Source organism: Protopterus annectens, chromosome 5.part0 (assembly GCF_019279795.1).
Source record: "Protopterus annectens isolate FY-2018-M chromosome 5.part0, PAN1.0, whole genome shotgun sequence".
Taxonomy (NCBI): domain Eukaryota; kingdom Metazoa; phylum Chordata; order Ceratodontiformes; family Protopteridae; genus Protopterus; species Protopterus annectens.
Window position 1 is genome coordinate 1,529,803,242 of NC_056735.1, and position 20,756 is coordinate 1,529,823,997.

Consider the following 20,756-nt stretch of genomic DNA (forward strand, 5'->3'; position numbering starts at 1 on the left):
AAAATCTCCAGAATTTTGCTTTTTCTTTCAAACATACCAGGCAAAGGTTATTATGTTTTTGTCTTTTTACAAACCTCTTCCATCCTGTGAATAGACAGGCTTATTAAGGTTGGTTTTGTATGAAAGTGGCCATCTTGAATTTGTGAACTATGAGGTGATACAGTTGACTTCCAAAAACCTGTTTTATCTGATCCTATTCCTATTTTGTCTTGGCTAAATGTATACACAGCTTTAATTTCAGAACTACCCTCTAAGATCTTAGAAATTAGTGCAGTTCAAGGATCAGTCTTCTCAATGGGTTTAGGGTCCTGTTATGGGACAGCTTCACAGATACATGGTCCATTACAGATCACAAGTATATTAATTCACTGATAGCTGTTGAAAAACATATTGGCCTCTAAGTAAGTAAAACAAAAGCTGAGAGAGAGTAACTAGACATTAACAGAAATGAAGCAAATACATTTAAATTAGTTGAATACTTTATTTCCAGTGATGAGGACCTTTGTAATTGGAGGCTTGTTCCACCACATATGTTCTCAGCTGGTTGCAGAATGCTTTTGAGTTGATTGCTACAGTTAAACTGAGCTACAACAACCACAAGAACTTTCTCTGGTACTTGTCTTCTGCTACTTTAATTACTGGTTTCCATTTTAATTTGCTGTTTTCTGTCCCAATAATTAATAGAGTTTTGTGTGTGTGTGTGTGTGTGTGTGTGTGTGTGTGTGTGTGTGTGTGTGTGTGTGTGTCTACATCAGTGTACATGGACTGTAAATAAAGGAGTATTTAATATTCAGTTTTGGATTTTAATAGTATAATTAGGGGGAGCAGAATCATTCTTTTAGATTCTTATAAAAGGCCAGCTGCAGCAAAGCTCCATAGGACAGTTTCCTGCGCTTCTTAGCACAATAAAAGTGAACTGAAAGATATCAAATTATCATTTTTCTCCTCCTGTGTGTGTGTGTGCATATGGGTGTGTCTGGGTAGCTGCCGTACCTCTAAACTCCCCTAAACTAATGACCAAAGCCTGTAAAATGTGTTGAGGGAGACACTAAACACCAGGGACCTTTGCATATTACTCTGTCACATAAAAAAGTTAATACAAGTTTTGCAGTATGAATCATTTTTTGAACCATAAGGAATACAGGCGGAATACTATACACGGAGTTCAGTCTTTAAATATTAGTCTAACTCACATAAAAACAGAGCATCAGGTTTTCCATTATGAAGCATATTCCACACAACAAGTATGAAACTCTGTCTGACATTATTGAATGACTGCAATAGTTCATGAGTAGGGAAAGGGCAATTAGAAGAGGTAAAATCCTGGAAGTTTTGTAAAATCCATAATGCCTATGACCAAATGGTATGTTATTTAGTAGATATGTTGAAGTTATGGTGGCTATAGGCTCTAAAACTAAAATAGAAGCATTCACATAGCTTTAACTGAAGACAGTTCGAACAGTACTAAAGGTCTGAGCTGGAAACAACTTGTGCCAGTGACCACGGCAGTTGTCTTGATAAAAGGTACAGATATGAAAGTGGAGTTTTGCATGTATGTTATGTTTTGCATTTAGAATTTAATGATATTCCTTTATTTTACTGACCGGATTACAGGCTTGTCTATTTTTTCTGTTCTTGTGGCTAGGAAAGTGTGTGACTTGGCATTGTTCTTTGAGATTTCTTATGATGACCTTACTGACTCTTAAAGTTGTAAAAACGTTTTATGTAACTATGATGCTGACTTTATTTTTGTAAAGAAGAGGGATATGAGCAAACTGATACTCTGAAAGTGGCAAAATGGAGAAATGAGGCCAGTGGATAGTCTTAGCATGTGTCCTTCAATTTCTTTTTATTTTGTTTTTAATGTAACACCCTATTTGCACATCATTCTTACCAACCCAACCCCCAGTGCCCATGTCCATGCTGGGTATACTAGCTAGTCTCCTAGATCCCCAGACTTACTCTGGAATTGCTGGGGCCTGTCATGGATCCTAAGAACATCCCAGGGGCTCAGATATGTCTGCTTCCTTCTGAGTTTTTTTTCTTTTATACTCCCTACCAAGTTCCATTTCTGCACCTGCCTTGCTTGTCAACCACATCTGAGGGCAACTCTCTTCTATGGACCATGTTTCCCCTTAGGGAGCACCATTGACTAATGCCCTCAAACCCAGGATGGGCTCCCCCATCCCTTCCTGCCACTCTGTCAGTCACCCAAAATACTAATTGAACCCAGATTGGCTGAGCTATGTTCAGGGCTTTATCCCTCTATAGGACTGGAGCAGCCCAACTTCTGTTTCTTATTACAGGAAAAGAAAGAAAAGATGGCTATTGTGTGAAATATCTGATTGGAGATAAGTTTTTTTTTTTGGGACAGTGAAATAATTTTTCATTATAATTCATATGAACTTGATCATACGGTTACTACTCGCCCTTTTTCTTGTTGAGCCATCACATTTTCAAGCACTATGCTGCAGTTATTGAACCACCCTTACAAACAGGTGCAAAATGTCCGATTTTGTAGACAAAATAATGTTACAACCTGAATTTATTCTACTTTGGATTATTCTAATTGAAAAATATTCTGAACAACATATGTTCCATATAACCTCACCCCAAAAACAAAATACTATATATCTATCTATATATCTATCTATATATATATATATATATATATATATATATATATATATATATGTGCATCCCTAAATAGCAAACAAGCAAACCAACAGGGAAAAAGTTCACACAGACAAACTATACAGAAACCAGTATAAGAAAGGCATAGCTAAGCTAGAATCTTCACTCTGTAATACGTTAACTCTCCTGTACTGGAAGCCCATTGGATATATGGAAATAACTCCTTAAGGATATACCAGTGTTTCATCCACATGGCTGCTGACTGCCCATGGCTTTTTATATTTTTAAGTTTTTATGGGTACATTAAGGCCAATCAGGCATTACTCCGCTAGTTGTAAACATGCATGCTTTTGCCTTTTATTGACCTCAGGTCATATGACAAAGTTTTTGGACATCAGGCTTGATTTGTAAACACTACTGACTAGGTCAAAAAGGTCAAACATTCTCTTTAGTGCTGTAAAAACTGCTCTCCAACAAGACTGACATAAAATAAAAAAATGTTAATAATTATGCTCTAAATTACTTGCTGAAGAATATGTTTTTAATAAAATGTGAATCATACAAGTATTTTTTAAGTTAACTGGTGGTAACAAGCAGTGTGGCTGATTTAACTTTGATAAATTAAGAGAGTTGATTTTTCTAATAGATAGTAAAGTAGGAGAAAACACCCTGAATTATCATTTTTCTGCTGCTATAGCATGGATTGAAGAGCATGGTGGTCATTGCTGTCAAATGCTTAATTTGAGATCACTTAACAAATCTGACCTTAACAAACTCTCTAGTTGCTATAATCATATCACCAGATTTGCAACTGGCATGCCCTATAGGACACACCACAGCCTTAACCTAAAAAACTTGGCTGGATAGAACTGCCAAACCTTCTCCAGCTAAACCAACTTATAGAAGCATTTAAAATTCTCAAACAACCTGACAACACCCATGCACTGAAAAATATAATCATTCCTTACACCAATCTAGGCTTTCTTCATTCATCAAATAGGCTGCTAGTCCAAACAATCAAGTCCTATAATTCAGGGGGTGATTCACTGTTTGCCAATGCCATAGGAAAAATATGGAACTCCCTCCCTCCCAACCTTACTCTTAATACCTCCTTAGCCCAATTCAAGAAGAGTCTAAAACTTCATTTTAAGTCACATTGGCTTTGTCCAAGCTCCAGCCCTGATTAGCTCTTTTCCTTTAAACCAGGGTATAAATTTCCTCTGGATCACCCTAGTCGAGAAGCTAAACCTTTTAATGATGGAATTGATCTAACTCTATACTTGTTTGACTGAATCTGACCATAAAAAGACGCCTTTAAATCTTTTTGTAAATGTTCACCTGAGGTAAGGGGCCTGTAACCCAAACAAGATCTATGGATAGAAACTAAACTCATAATCTATATTTGTCATATCTTAAGCTAGCATGTTTGTAAAAGTCTGTAATAGAATTTCTGTATTTGTTGTAGCTATATCTAGGATGTTTGTAGAAGTCTGTAAAATTGTTTTCCTCACAAATATTTTACTATATGTAACATTCTGCTAATGTATCTATGTTGGAGCTTTTCTCCCCGGGCCTCTGCTGAAAATGGACATGTATCCAGTCGGACTATCCTGGTCAACAAATGTAAAATAAATAAATAAATAAATAACTTTGCTGGAAATAGATGAGATGAGGAAATCTGAGATTATTGTAAGCCATTATATACTGCACCATGAGGGGAAACAGAATTGAAGTGAGATTTCGAGAGTCTTTAACACATTAGAAGAAGAACTGGATAGACCCATCCTTGCACAAACTGATGGTGGGATTATAGCCATGGAGCATGAAGTGGCAGGAAATTTTAACTCCATCATGCATTAGCATTCTTCAACATAAGCGGTACGAATAATTAAATTCAAGTGGTGAGGAAGACTCAAATATATCTGAATTCGGTATTAAACAGGAGCCACGAAAAGGGGTAGAGAACTTCATTAGCAGAATCACCAAATCGAGTTAACTCCACTAAATATGCAGAAATGTATACCACCATACTATTTCAGCATGTAAACAGCTGCACAGATACAGCTGTACTCTGCTAGAACAAGTGCAGGGCAAATCTCATAAACAAATCCACATGGTGGAACCATAATAATATCAACAAACTTTGTAATAAAACAAAAATAATTTTGACCAAAATTAAGAAGAGTAAGTCCTAGAATGTTAGAGCCCTTGTCACCGAAATGAACAAACAGCTCAGGAGCTTAATACAAAGCTAAGTTTGAGAGTAAACTAGCTAACCAAGCCAAAAACAATCACAAGGCATTTTTTAGTTATGTTCAGAATCTGAAAATCACAATGCATCAGTGTGCTGAGCTGACTGTGAACAATGTTACCCACACTAAGGCTGGAGATACAGTGCATCTACTTGCTGATAAATTTAGCTCTAACTTTACCTCTCTCTCTCTCACCTCCATCTATCCCACATCATATACCTGAAACTGGCTCACCTCCAGCTATCACACAAGACCAAGTTCTAAAAGTGCTATGAAAAGCTAAAAATATTGCATCGATGGGTCCTGACAATATTCCTGAATGCATCTTAAATAGCATGAAGTATGATTTAACCACACCCTAACAACACTGTTTAATCTCAGCCTCCATACAGGTTTTGTACCAAATGAATGGAGAACAACTAGAGTCATTCCACTGCTTAAGGGAAGACCTTCTGCAGACCCAGGCAATTTCATATCAGGACATAGGAAACCTCCAAACAGTGGACCCATCTCACTTTGGATTTATTTAGGGTAGGTCATGCTTATTCAACCTGGTAATTTTTTTTGAAAAGGTCATCAAAAAGCAATGGATGAAGGCAAAATGGTACAGATTGCATATCTCAACCTGGCCAAAGCTTTAGACACAATTCTCCACTCAGGCATAGTAGAAGAGCTAAATATCCTTTGGGAAGTTATCTACCCCTGGGAACTACCATACTGACAATAGTCCCTTAAGAGTTGACCCAGTTGTTTGGGATCTAGAAACTGGTATTATAATAAGATTTTATTTTTTTAAGAGATTTGTGGACGATGTCTTTTTTATATGGGATGGCAATGAACAGGAGCTATGTAATTTTATTTCATATTTAGATACAACTACAGGATTTTTGAAATTTAAAATGAATCACTATAAGAAAAACATACAGTTTCGAGATGTATCCATATTTAAAAATGGGAATAAAACTGATACTACTATTTACAAAAAAGAGGTTCAAGGTAATAGGTACCTTCACCGGAAGAGTATGCATCCTGGGTGTACTTTTAGTGGTATTGTTAAAAGTCAATTTTTAAGGACCAGTAGGAAAAATATTGATATGGATAGATGTATCTATCAGATAACTGAGATGTTACATGATTTTAAAATAAGGGGATATAATGAAAGCATATTGAATGATATACAGAGAGAGAAGTACTAGATGCGAGAGAGAACAATGCTAAACCCTTTTTTCCAATTCTGTAGGTGGGACAAATAGAATTAGTAATGGAGAAGACTTAATGTTTAGATATGTTATGAGTTATAGCAGAGCATCACATACTATAATGGATATAATTGTTAAAAATTGGGCTATTTTACAAGCAATGCCTGAGACAGCAAAGTATATAATTAATAGCCCTCAATTTGCTTTTAGAAATTCTAGAAATTTAAAACAGTATCTTTGTTACAAGGACATGGTTTCAATTATCCCTTATAGGAATATGAATAAAAAAAGGACTATTCCATATTTAAATTGTTCTAGCTGTAAGTGTATTTCTCAAGAGAATGAGTTTATACACCCAGTAACTAAAAAGAAGTACCTCTTTAAACTTTTTGCTACATGTAATACAACTTTTATAGTTTATTTGGTGACCTGCACCTTATGTCCTTCTTTTTATGTAGGGAAGTCAGCTAGAAAGCTAAGGGATCGTATTATAGAACACCATTCTGATATTGGACGAAAGGTGTTAAATAATCCACTTGCTAAGCATGTATTAGGTAATGGCGCTGAGCATACATATAGATTTAGGGTGATACAGATTCTGACTAAAAATATAAGAGGAGGTGATCATAATAATAATTTGTTATTGATGGAATATGAATGGATTTTACTCCTGAAAGCTGACTCTTTCCCTGGTTTAAACACAATGGCTACATTAGAACCTGTTTTAAGATTATGACTTTAAAATAAGTCACAATTGTACTGACACTTTAATAATGTATTAAGTGCAGCAAATGTGTTAACTGCCTTTTAACTATCTTTGTTTGCTTATTGGGGGGTTTATACCATGTGATATACTTATTTTACATCTTCTTTTGTCTTTTCCCGGTTAGTGGTATGATTTTATATACTGAAGAAGGGATTTGTTATTCCTGAAAGCTTTGTTGGTTTTAATAAAACAGCATTTTAGAGTTCAGTGTGCTTTTTGGCAACTTATGTGGATATAACATTTGACCAACATGTGTCTATTGCTGTAAGAAAGTCCTCCTATATTGCACAGCTTATAAACAAAAAAAAGTATTTGTGTCTTGATCTAGAGATGTTATTCTTCCTATTTACTTAGCCCTCATTAGGCCAATCATTGAATATAATGCCCCCCTTTGGCATATATCTGTTGAGACACATGCAATAACTGGAATGCTAACAGAGGTACCTTACTAAAATAATACAATGCTTAAAAAAACAAGTTCTTCATGGAACTGACTCAAAGCCCCGTCACTGTACTCACTATCCTCCAGACTGCTAAGTGGTGACTTGTGTCTGGCATACAAGTTATCCTCTGACCCATTACTGCTTGATTTACTGCACAGCTTGATTTACTGCACATCAGTAAGTTAAATGGCATCAGAAATACTCATTCCATGGATCTAAACCTCTTCTCCACATCAACAGAATGGCTTGGAGGGACAGGTATATTTTGCAGAGGACACTGCTGCTGTCAAATAAATTCCACGTCCACATAAAACAAAGTTCATCTCTGTCCATTTTCAAGTGCAATTTAGATCTATGGATGAGAAACAGAAAATGGACCCCAGACCTGCCCCCTGCATTACTAATGGACAGAGGCAGCTCCTAAATGGGTTTATCCTATGCATGGGTCCCCTCAAATTACCTATGATATGATCACAGTTATGCTCATTAGGGGTAATATATAATTATCAACCATTGGGTGGGTAAGGCCAATCTAGAACCAGATGTGATAGGTTATTCTGAGCACAAAAAAGGGAAACTGGATAGGCTTAAAATGGCCTGCAAGGACAGTTATCCTGGGACTTAAATATGAACCTATGAAAACTTGAAGCTAAATGACAAATTAAATCTTATTATTGCTAATGTAATTAGTGGGACAGACATGTACAGATATTATTAATATGAAATAAAAGTCATATCATGCCTCTAATCCTCTGGGCATTACAAATCATAATTCTGGCCTTTAAAATCATAGCAGAAGGTCAGGAAGAGGAGCACTTTCTTGTTTTTCATAATATAAAGTCTTTATATACTGGATCATATAAAGTCAGTGGTAGTGAATCTTTGTATAGGCTTAGTTTATATATTTAAAAAGTTTGTACTTACACTCAAGGTGACTTTATGAGGTACATCATAAATCTAAGAGCAGCTAGGCTAAATCTGAGGGCCAAAATCATCAATCTAAACATAATTTATAGCAGTTGAGGGTTATGAGTAGTATCTACCCACTGGGGGACACCTTAAAGACTTTACAGAAACTTGCTAAACAAAATGGTCATTTCAGCACTATAACGGTTCATACAGGAAAAAATGATAAAGCACTCACTAAAACATTATCTGTGGCAAGAGAAGGAATTACTGACATTCTTGTTGCTTACTAGAGTTAAAGTTCATTTTTCAGACACTGTGCACAGGGAAGCTTCCGGTCTAGACATAAATTCTACAATAGAGTGGGTTAACACATGTCTAAAAAGTTGAACATTTGATAGGGTCATACCATATTTCTCACTCAAGTTTGTCACAAAGTTCTCATGTTCTGAATAAAGATGAGATACATTAAACCAAAGTGGGGAAGATGAATTTAATTGAGGATATTCTGAAAAGTATAAACATTTCAAGCCAGCATTTTCAGCATGTCCATGGAACATAAATCAGACTTCTTTACAACAAACAGTTGTAAACTTAAAAGTTTTTATTTTTGTCTTCTAAAGGATGTCTTACTCTTACTCATTGTCAATGTAAGTATAATGACAGAGATGTGGTTGAAAGAAGAAGCTTGGTCTCCTATATTTGGAAATAATATGGCCTTTCATGATCACAGGTATGCAGCCACAGATGCTACAAATCCCATTGAGATTCACTTATACAATCCTTGTATCCAGAGGTTTAGGCATAGACAAGCTTATACACTGTATCTACTTTTGAAATACACAGACTAGGATTATAACTGGAGATCTGAATCGCTCAGGAACAAACTGAGGAACAATCAGCTCAACAAGGGATACAATAGTACATCATTTTGGGGTAAATGATCAGAGATAAATTACCAATGACAAATATAACTATGCAAAAGAAAACTATAATGAAAACAAAAAACAACAGAAGAAAACAGCCAGGAACCAATCCAATAAATGTAATACTTCTCCAGCGCTTTGGCAAAGCCTTCTAGGAGTACAAATTACCAATGAGCCTACATGATGCAATATCATTTTGCAAATACTGATTTCCTGGATTTATTGAAGAGAGTAGTTGCCAGTTTCTACCAACTAGTGTAGGACTGTGACCATTTGGTTATTATGGCATCTTTAGCTATACTTGTATTTTAAAAAAAAAACAATCTTAATCTGTCATCTGGGTACAATATAACTACACAACCATAGTAAAGCTAAGCAATTAACAGAAAAGTATCCTCTGGAAGAAATGCTTTATAGATAAAGACAAGAACAGGAAGTGGAACATTCTGAAGGCTTGCATTTTAAAGTTTAAAAAGAATAGCAGATAAACATAGGAAATAATCACTTCCAGTCAGTGGGAAATATAAGTAAACAGAGTTTTTAAAACCCTGATTAAGTATAGAAATAAGCTAATTAAGGGAAGGTTAGTCAAAAATATGTATACACAGCCTAAATTAACAATCTCGGATGAAAGGATCAAAATGAGCATGAAATAAAAATAAAAAAGACTGTAAGGAGCACCTGCATAAAAACACAAAGGACAACAAAGAGGTTTTCTTAAAATACATCAAAAATGGTAAACACTCAAAACCTTTGTATGATAACTTTGTTGATAAAATGTAATAATCTGATTTTGCTAGTCTGCTTGCTAACCACTTTATAAAAGCTTATGGATCAGAAGTATTAAACTTATATAAGACAGATCAGGCAGATGAAGGTGGTAGTCTAAGGGTAATAGAAAATTATATTAAAACACTTCCGGGAAAATTGGATTATGGTAAGACCTCTGTTATGGAGGACATCATAACTAGATATTTAAAATCATTGAGGACCATCCTGGTGAAACTTCTAAAATACATTTATAGGGCACGTTATAACTTTCCTAAGATAACTGGAAGATTGGAGCATCAGTGAACTAATATACAAAGTAACAGCCCACGAGACAGCATTAATCGTTGTAGACCTTCATGTTTTCAAACACTGGGAAAGTCACAAAGGTACTTCTTGTAAATCATTTAGTTGAACAGGTGAATGGTTTTACTTTTTTTTCGACCAGCTTTTCTTCAGTAATGGGATGGTGGTAATTGAATAAACATCCATAAAACTTGGTGTTCATTACCCTTTCTACTGTTTTTGATAGCATTAATCAAAATGTACTCATTAGCAAACTGAATAAAATAGGTATATTAAAACTGCTGGTAAATGGAATAGGAGCATGGCTGCAGAAAGTGGTTTGGCAAATTGAGTATAAGTTAAAACTGGGAGACATTATGGGAAACAGTAGTCCAGTGTCACAAGTGTACATTCTAGGGCCTTTCTTGTTCATTCTGCATATTTTAGACATAAATATTCTGTCTTATATATTTTACAATTCTATGCAGATGATTCAAAGTGGGGTAAATAATCTGCAAGGAGAACAAGATGAAATTTCAGTGCTATGTAGACTATATGTGTACTTGGGCATAGATAAGTAATATGAAAATGAACACAGATGAGACAGAGAAGATGGATTTTGGACAACCACGTTTATAAACTACTGCAAGATATGAAGCCATGGGCTAGAAATGATGGTATTATTTAGGGGAATAAGAATATGGATGGATAATAAACTTATCTTCAGCAATTACATAGATTATGTAATGAAAGAGTGCAATAAGGCCAACAGGAATATCAAAAAATGTCTTATATCTTTAAAAAAATGTCTTAAATCTTGGAATGTTGAAGTGATAAGAGCTGCATATATAAACTTCATCAGACTTAGCACTGAGTCCAAGAGATTCTTATGGTTTTTATTTTCTAAGTTTTAGATAGGTAGATTAGAGTGGTGCCAGATCATAGTCAAATGGTCCCCTAGGCAGTGTAATAGATCAGGGACCCCCACACACACACACAATAGCCACTCCCCTTCAGCAGCACCCCCCCACCATTCCAGTGTCGCATTACTTAGCTATTTCTCCCCGGTTACCATAAACACTGTTCAAAGTTGTCAGTGTGCATACTGTTTTCTTCTTTACTTCTACAATGATTGGAGATATTTAAAAGTTTTATTTTAAATTTTATAGCACAAACACTGATAGTCGTGCTAAAAAACACTTCAGTCTCAGAATGAAAACAGACTTAGCATGGACAGTAAGCTTCTTTGCCCTTGAAACTCACATTCATTAAAATGTCATTAAAATTCACATTAAAAAATGCATCTGGCCAGTGGTATCTGGCCAGTGGCAGATTAAGTTTGCCTTTGGGCTGTTTTCAAACCATAGGTACCTTGCACACATTTTTTTTGGACAATGCATACATGCATGTGTTTTTTGATGCACTATCCTAATTGTATTAAATTATATTCCTGGTATAATACAGCACCACTTGTTAGACCGTGTTTTAAATGGGCAGGTTTGAACATTTTTCCACTAAGCAATGAAACAAATTTTATGAACCAGTAATAACAAAACTACCCATTACAGAACATTTCATCCACAAAAGGGCACTCTAATTTCTGTTATTAAAATCCACCAATATCAGTCATAGGTTCATAGGTTCATAGGTTGGTATTAGGCTATCGACCCTAGGGCCTGTACAAGCCCAGCCATAATTCTCTGGCTATTTCTTCCCACAGTATTTACTTCCCTGGATCCAGAGAAGGAACCCATCAATATACACAATCTCTGTTAAAAATCATCTTAATATTTCCACATAAAAGAGGTCTATAACTAATGAAGAGGTTGCTGCTGGCAAACAATTTTACATTTCAGTGTTTTATGTACAAATCGAGTGCCTGCTGCCTTTGAAGAATAAACTGCTCATGTTACATTTAAAAAAAAAAACATGGTACGCTGCTAATATTGCAATAGGGAATGGTAAACTAGCAACAACTTCATAGTTACTGAGCATCTCATCCAAAGGAGGACACACTCAGGGGTGAAGCAACATGGTCCCTTGAAGGGGACATTGAAATATCAGCACTCCACCTACTAGGGGTGGGGGTAGAACTCCAAGCCTGCTGCACCAAAGGCAAGTATGCTACCTGTTGCACTATTAACACGGCTTTTAAAACTTATAGCACAAACACTGATGATGGCCATTTGCTAAACAATACAGTTAGACATTGAAAACAGACTTAGCATGAGTGACAGTAAACTTCTCTTCCCATGAAACTCAACATTTTTTGAAAATGCACAGAACATCAACATTCCTTGAAAATGCACAGAAACTCAACATTCTTTGAAAATACACTAAAACTCAACAGTCCTTGAAATTCACTTGCTCATGTCAGTTTGGCAGTTGATGTGGAGGATTCAGGCTCTAGGGTCTTGTATTCAAGGTACAGGGTCTGAACCAATGGCTGGCCCTTAGTGGAGAGGGCTAAAGCTCTGACTTGATAATTAACTGCATCTTGTGTGAAGGGTGAAGGGCTTGGATCTTTTTATCTTTTTACCCAATCTCTCATTTCTATCTCCTGACTCCAACTAACCACTTACATCCGACTACCTACTAAAGCTATTTTATTACTCAAAACTTGTCTGACTCTAATGCTGTGTATATCCAATACATCCACTATTCCCTCCCTTTGCACTACCTCGTAAACTAAATGTTCTTATCTCTGCAAACAGGTAGACTCTCAATAGCAGTTTGGCCTTTACTTACACTACTGCTACCTGTACCGTGTATAATTTAAAATGGCCACTATTGTATTTTACTTAACTTTTTTCTTTTTACTCAATCTCTTTGCATATTGGCTGTGGAGCTTTTACTAGCAACTTGTCTACTAGTTATATTAGTTATGCTACTGCTTTCAGTACATTGTATAATTTTATGACTGCTATGCTTTGTATTGGTATCTGTGGAGCTTTTCTCCCCAGGTCTCCACTGAATAAGGACTTCAGCTCAGGCAGACATACCCGGCCAACAAATGTCAAATAAATAAAATAAATAAGTGAATACATCTTCATTTACTTGTTGTGTGACCTAGAGTAAGTCACTTAACTGGACAGTTCTTTGAGGCACTTGGACATTTCGGCTAGTTCCTTAATGATCTCCTGGGCTGCATGCCTTATAACTAACTATGAACTATGAACCAATTTGGAAGATGCTGCCATATAAAGAAAGGATTCTCCAAACTAGGAAGCCACTCAGGATAATTTTTTTGAGAGTGCTTGGGCTTAAAAAGTAGAGAAACACTGAGGATGTTATGTTGTTAAGATAATTTAACAAGAATAATAGTGTTTTTCAGGACTGGTAGCAAATTGAGATAATATACCAACAGGCATAAAGCAAAGCAGAAGGCTATTGAGCTCAGACTGGTATAGATGAGATATTTGGAACCGTTTGCCATAAGGTCTAACAGGCTGAAAGGGTACCCATCCCAAGATTGAATGTTTATTATCTTTTATGTCATTGCATTATGAGTGTCTTGAGTTTTCCACAGGATCATTCATTCATGCAGTGAAGTTTTAGCAAAGTGTTGTAGGATATAGATAATGTGATGTTTTTCCCTGTGGAAGACACAAGGATTGTGGATCACTAGGACATCTTTTGAATCCCACTGGTTTACATATTATGTTGCATCTCTCATAATCTCGGCTTATTTAACTGCCTGACTGAATGAATGACCATTAGGGCTGGACATTAGTTATTTATAACTATAATGTTGACTTAATATGACAGGCATGATCACTAGTTAAATAATCATTTTTGTATGGATAGTGGATTTAAAATAACCTTGGCAGAAGCAGACAGCATTGTGCTGTGCTCATCTGAAAATGCAGGAAGAATATCTGGGAAGGATGAATTAAGGCTGCAGCCAGAAAATTAAGATTAGGGTTGGGAGGGTGGCCTAATGGGTAAGGTGTTTGCCTTACAAACACAAGGTGCAGGGTTTGAGTCTCACAAGGGATAATTGGCTAGGCTTACAATGGCCCGCAAGGGCAGTTAGCTTAGTACTAATCTATAAAGTTACTCCTCATTGCCAACCTGAGTGGCAGATAATATGCATTTGCATTCTCAGATGACAGAAAGGTATACTCCAACCTCTCAGGAATAGTGGGCAGTGCTGAGCACATATGAAGTTACCTGAATGGTATTTATGATTGCTAATTTAGTGGGTTATCAACATTCTTAATGAATTATTTTAAATTGTTACTTTGAGTAGCAGTCAGGTTTTGTGTTATGTTTAATGATGGTAGAGATGTTGTTCAATGGAATTCTTTCCTTGTTCCTGGCTGATACCCAGAATTATTGGCAACAAGGCAAGTGATTGGAAATATGTAAATGTGTTTATGAACTATACTTAAGCCATGATCTGTCAAGTAGAATGGGTCGAACTGATGAAAGGAAGGCTGAGGGAATGAAGAAGAGCAGAGAATAGTTTGCATGTAGATTCACCTGTGAACTATAAAGAAATACAAAATGCAGTTGTCCACATATTACTGCTTATGTTATATAACTTATAGGTTCATAGGTAGGTACTAGGCTATCGGCCCAAGGGCCTAAGTAAGCCTAACCAACAAGGTTTCCTGGCTTACACCACCCAAGAAAGTTTTTTTCTGGTGCCCCTGTCAAGCAGAGCCACAGAAGTGATCCCCGGAGTGTATTTCCTATTTCCCATCCACTCATCAAGATTTTTCTTGAAGAGTGCTAATGAGGAACTTTGCTTGACATAGATGGGTATCTTGTTCCAGAGTAAGGGAAGTCTCTGGGACAGGAATATATCCCTCTAGCATGTCCTGTTTATTGTAGTGACAAGGTTTAGGTCCCTAGAGTGTGTAGCTCGGAGGGATTGGGATTACTTTAGGTGTAGCATGTCCAACAGCTCTGGGTTTGACATAGCTTTATATGTTAGGCAGAGATCACCTCGGAGTAGGTGATATGCTATGGAGTAAAACTGGAGTTTTTTGCGATGGTCAGTGTGGGGCATCTGTTTGACACCAGTAATCCTCTTTGTGAGGTACTTCTATGGCCTTTCCAGCTGCTGCAGATGTCTTTTGAGGTACATTCCAAAAGGGACGTTGTACTCTATAATGGGTCTAATGAGTGTCGAGTAGAGGGGAACAATGGTCTCTTTTTTCCTGGATGAGAACCCTTTTGATTATCAAAGGAGAGACTACTGTCCACCTGGGTCCCAAGGTCTCTTATCACGCATTTGGTGTTAAGTAGACTGCCGTCTATGTGGTAGTTCATGGGTGCAGAGTTTTTAACCAAAGGGGATGACAATGCACTTTTTGGCATTGAGCTTGAGGCCATGGCTATGCCACCAGGCATCTGTCTCAGTGAGGCCCTTCTGTAGGATGTCCACATCATTTGGGGGCTCAACTATGGTTCCTAGTTTGCAGTCATCTGCAAACTTCATTAGCCAAAGTCCTTCTGTGTCAGCCTGTACTACAGAGAAGTAGATACCAAACAGGAGATGTCCCTGGACTGAACCCTGTGGTACTCCACTTGTCACTGGTTTGAAGACAGATTTGGAGTCTGCAACTTTTACAGTGTGGATTCTGTCAGTGAGCCAATTGGCAACCCATCTTGTGACGTAGGGATTTATACCTAGTTTAGTGATGAAAGGAAGCCTGAGTGAGTGAACTTGCAATAGATAGACAGCAATATACAGAAATACAGTGGAGTTAAATATGAACTTTATGTGTATTATATTCACAGTGTATGCTGAAGATGTATGCTTAAATCACAACATGTGAAGTGAATAAAGTGAAGCAATTCAGGCAGCATCCATTATTTCTGTGGAAATGTGGGTATTAGTCTGGAAATTCATACTAATAACTGTAGTGCAATGATCAAACATTCACTTTTGAAGTTAAAAGAAATGACCTGGAGGTACAAGGTAAAAAACTTCAAAAATGAATATCCCCATTGTCATTGTGGTCAGAAAGTCCTTCTATGTGGCACATCTCATAACTAAGGGTTTTGCATCCAGGAAGAAAGAGGTCATTGTCTCCCTCTACTCTTCCCTCATTAGGCCAATAATCGAGTACAATGCCCCATTTGGCATGTACCTCACTAGACACATGCAACAGCTGGCGAGACCGCAAAAGTACCTCACAAAGAGGCTCCTAGGCCTTAACCACTTGTCCTATATGGACAGACTAAAAAAACTCCAACTATTCTCTGTCTCATATTGCCTATTTAGAGGCAATCTCAGCTTGACTTACAAAGCCATGTCTGACCCAGCTCTGTTAGAGATGCTACATCTAAAGAAATCCCAATCCCTCCGCACCACACATTCCAGAGACCTCAACCTCATTACCACAATTAACAGAACATGCTGGAGGGACAGGTTCATAACCCAGACACTGCCCATACTATGGAACAGACTTCCCATACATGTCAAGCAGAGTACCTCGCTGACTCTTTTCAAGAGAAATCTTGATGAGTGCATGGGAAACAGAAAATTCACCTGGGGATAAGTCCAGTGGCTATACTCAACAGAGGCACTGAGAATTAAGGTCGGGTGGCACTATACCAGGGTAATCCTATAGCTAGGCTTGTAAAGGCCCTAGGACCATTAGCCTAGTACACACACCTATGAACCTATGAACCTGCGTTGATGCTATTATTTGCTCAGCTTATAAGCAAGAACATGGCATCTAGCTCCAAAGAGGTCATCATAGCACTATACTCGGCCCTCATCAGACGCATCATAAAGTATGTATATGACCAGACACACGCAGCAACTGGAACATCCACAAAGGCTTCATACAAAAAGAATACAGAGAGTAAAGACAATTAAAGACAATGTCCTACACTGATCACCTCAAAGCCCTGTCTCTTTACTTGGTATCTTATAGACTTCTGAGAGGTGATCTTTGATTGGCATAAAAGGCATCCCTAGACCCTGCTTTGATGAAACTTTTGCACATCCACAAAGCAAACAGCATCATAACTACTAGATTAAAAGAACTCAGTTTTGCTTGTGATATAACTAGGAAAAGTTGGAGAGACAAATCTGTTTCTCAGAGAATTTCCATTCTCTGGAACAGGCTCCCCATCCATGCTAAGCAGAGTTCCTCCCTATCCCAGTTTAAGCTCAACTTGGACCAATGGATGGGAAATCAGAAATGTATACCTGGTGTGGCTCCTATGTATCATTTATACCTGGTCTCTGATGGACAGTGGTAGTCAGTAAATCAACACCTATATAAATCAAATTTGAGGGTTACATTTTGGTTGCATGGCTAGGCTTATAAAGGGCTCCAGTGGTCATTAGCCTAGTATACAACTATGAACCTATGAAAGGAAATATAATCCCACAAATTAGCAAATAACATGAATAAAATAAAACCTTGATGCATCATAAATACATGTTTCGAGGATAACAACAACCAGTAGTTTAGACTACCTACTTCTTCTTCTTCTGGCTTTTCCCGGTTAGGGGTCACCACAGCAGATCACCGTCCACTCATGATTGGTAGTGGAGTTTTACAGTGTCGAGTTGCCAGCCCGACGCCCAACCTTCCACAAAAGGTACACACACACTCACGCTTAGGGCCAAAGAGTGTGTCCAATCCACCTACAGCATGTCTTTGGGATGTGGGAGGAAACCGGAGCACCCGGAGGAATCCCACGCGACCACAGGGAGGGCATGCAGACTCCACACAGAAGGCACCCCAGCCGAGGATCGAACCGGAGAACCTCTTGCTGTGAGGTGGCAATGCTAACCGCTGCACCACCGTGGCCACCCTGGAGCTGGAAAATGAACACCATGCCTGGGAAAGGGTAATACCTTATAAAAGATAAGGAACAGTAAATGCATGAAGGAAGATAGCATTAATCTGCCTCCTGCATACTGAGAGTGTGTAATGCTTGCATTTCAATCAGCTAGCCTTAGCCCCATATGGTTTCCTTGTGTGATGCAAATTGGAAACAAGACATTCTAGGCATTTTCTGGTATAAAGTATGGTCAAGGAATAACCTGGTGGTATTCCTCGTTTTACTCTAATCAGCTTTAAAATCATCTGATACTGGTAAATATTGAAGACTGAAATAAAATATGCATATATTAGATACATTGCTAGGGAATTATCATACTTGCTTGTGTTATTGTGCAAGTAACAAGGTTCACTATCAATGTTTTAATGATTCCAATAACACAAAGACTTGTATCATATTTGGGCTGAGCAAACTGATGTTAGGTCGCTATGACAGTGTCAAATATATTATTCCCCTGGTAGAGTTTTTCTCAGGGTGCTCCATGATGTTTCAGTTTACAAGGTTGAGCAGGAAATGTAAAAAGTTATCAATACAGGTGAAGTTGTCCATGTGTTTGTTGAGTAATTAAATTGCCCTAAAATAATTTCCCCTGTGTTCTTTTGAGTTCTTTAGGTGACATAGAGGTCTGTAGCTGCACATACATGATATAGGTTCATAGGTTCATAGGATGACACTAGGCTATTGGCCTGGAGGCCCTTATAAGCCTAGCCAAGAATTTCACCCATGTTCCCTCAAAGTCAGCACCTGTTTCCCCTGTCCAGCAAAGGCACAGGTGGGATCCCAGTGGTGTATTTTCCGTGTTCTATCCAGTTATGTAAAATTGTTATTGGTCACAGAGGCTGTTATTGTTTTACTTCTGTGTCTTAGGTTAAGAAATTATAGCAGGGGCTTCAAATATCCATCATCACTAATTCCACAGGATCTGATCAAATGGAAGGCATTGTACTCCAGAATAAGGGAATGCTGTATAATCTCTGAACCATGTTTTAGTGATGATACACATCTGTATACCAACATGGGTCAGGAAAACATCATGATTGCATATATTTTTGTTTAGCCTTCTGGCATTAAAGAAAGTACCTTTAATATGTTTAACTCTTTGGATTTTAGATTTTATTGTCCCTCAGTTTTTTTTCTGCATAAAAATGCAGTAGGGGGATGTCAAATTTCTTGTTCAGAATCTGTAAAGACCATCACCCACAAAGCAGGCCGGAGTTCTTCTCATTTCTCCATGTCTCAATCAACTTTCTCTGGCATATTTGCTATGCCAGTTGTTGTGTTTTGTTATCTTATCATTAAGGCTGGTGCTATCTAGTATCACTTTTAGTACTTGGAACTTTCCTGCTTCATAGAGGGAAGTGGGCTGTCAGAAGATAATATTCTCTTGTCCTTCGGAGGTGCCCCAAATTTGTTGTTTAACCTGTTTTCAGATACTTTTTCCTTAGGTCACTCATTTTGGATTTTGTATATAAATCCATGCACCAAATAATCATCCTAGCTATACAAACTGACTGTTTTAGGTATGTACTTTAGCAAAAATAATGGATTGATAAATGAGTTTGTATTCTAAGCTTATTTTTACCACATATAACATCTGTTTCTGTAAATAAATTAAGGTAGTATGTAACAAATACAATGTACATCACACCTGTATGGATGTTTCTGAAAACATTTCATTAAACACCTCCCTTCCCTTGCCCTACATGATTTAACTAATATGAGGAACTGATAGTTGTAAATAAAGAAATGTGTATTAAAAGGACTAGTTATGTCCTCAGCATGGAACAATATCAGACATAAACTATACATTTCTTAGAATATTCATCTTTTTTAACCCCTGTGATATCTATTAGAATGATTTTTATCTATCATAACCCTATCTTATACTTGCTGAAGTTCATTTTACAATAAGGAATGTTTGTTGTGTTTCTTGACAATGTAATAGGAAACAGACAAAACATTTTGTTGTGTCTTTTTACCCTTCTTTTCTTCTTAATGGTTAGACTATTACAACTTTACTACTGGAATGTATATATATCATAAATATTGTAGAACATTTTAGTTAACAATAATTTTTCTAAAACAAAGAAAACTATTGTTCAGATTATGCTCAATTTAACAGAGAAGGCATGACATTTTACAGGTTTCAGCATTATAAGAGAAGAAACTCAACCTGATGCATTATTTGGTTGCTAAAATTTTCATAGCCATAGTCAGTTCATAAGTTAACTGTAATGCCAAATAAGCTTGTATATTAATCTGTTTAAAGAGGAATTTAAAAAACCATACAAAATAAACTCTGGGTGGGCTTCAATCTCCTTGTCAGATGAAACGATATGCCTGGGGGTACTTTAGAAGCATAAATCGTAACTACTTGTTGATGAGAGCAGAGTATAATGTTTATTTGAGTGAGCTATTTGATGAAAACATTACACAACAATAAATGAGTGGCATTAATTGTTTCAGAGTTATTGCAGGATGGGACTACACAGTCAGAGTGATTTGCTTCTCTTTGTCATGCAAAGAAAAGAAGAAATAATCACAAAAGGATTTTAATTAAAACTCTACAGTTCAATCTTGTTTTCAAGACTAGAATACAATGAAAGAAGCACTCATAAAACACAGGAAGAGTTAGTCAACAGGAAATTGTATAACATGCAGTAGTAAGATAAAGGGACACTATCTATCATGATGTTAACACTTTGAGAAACTGAAAAATAACGGTACCTACCAAACAAGGTGCTGATATTTAAAATCGT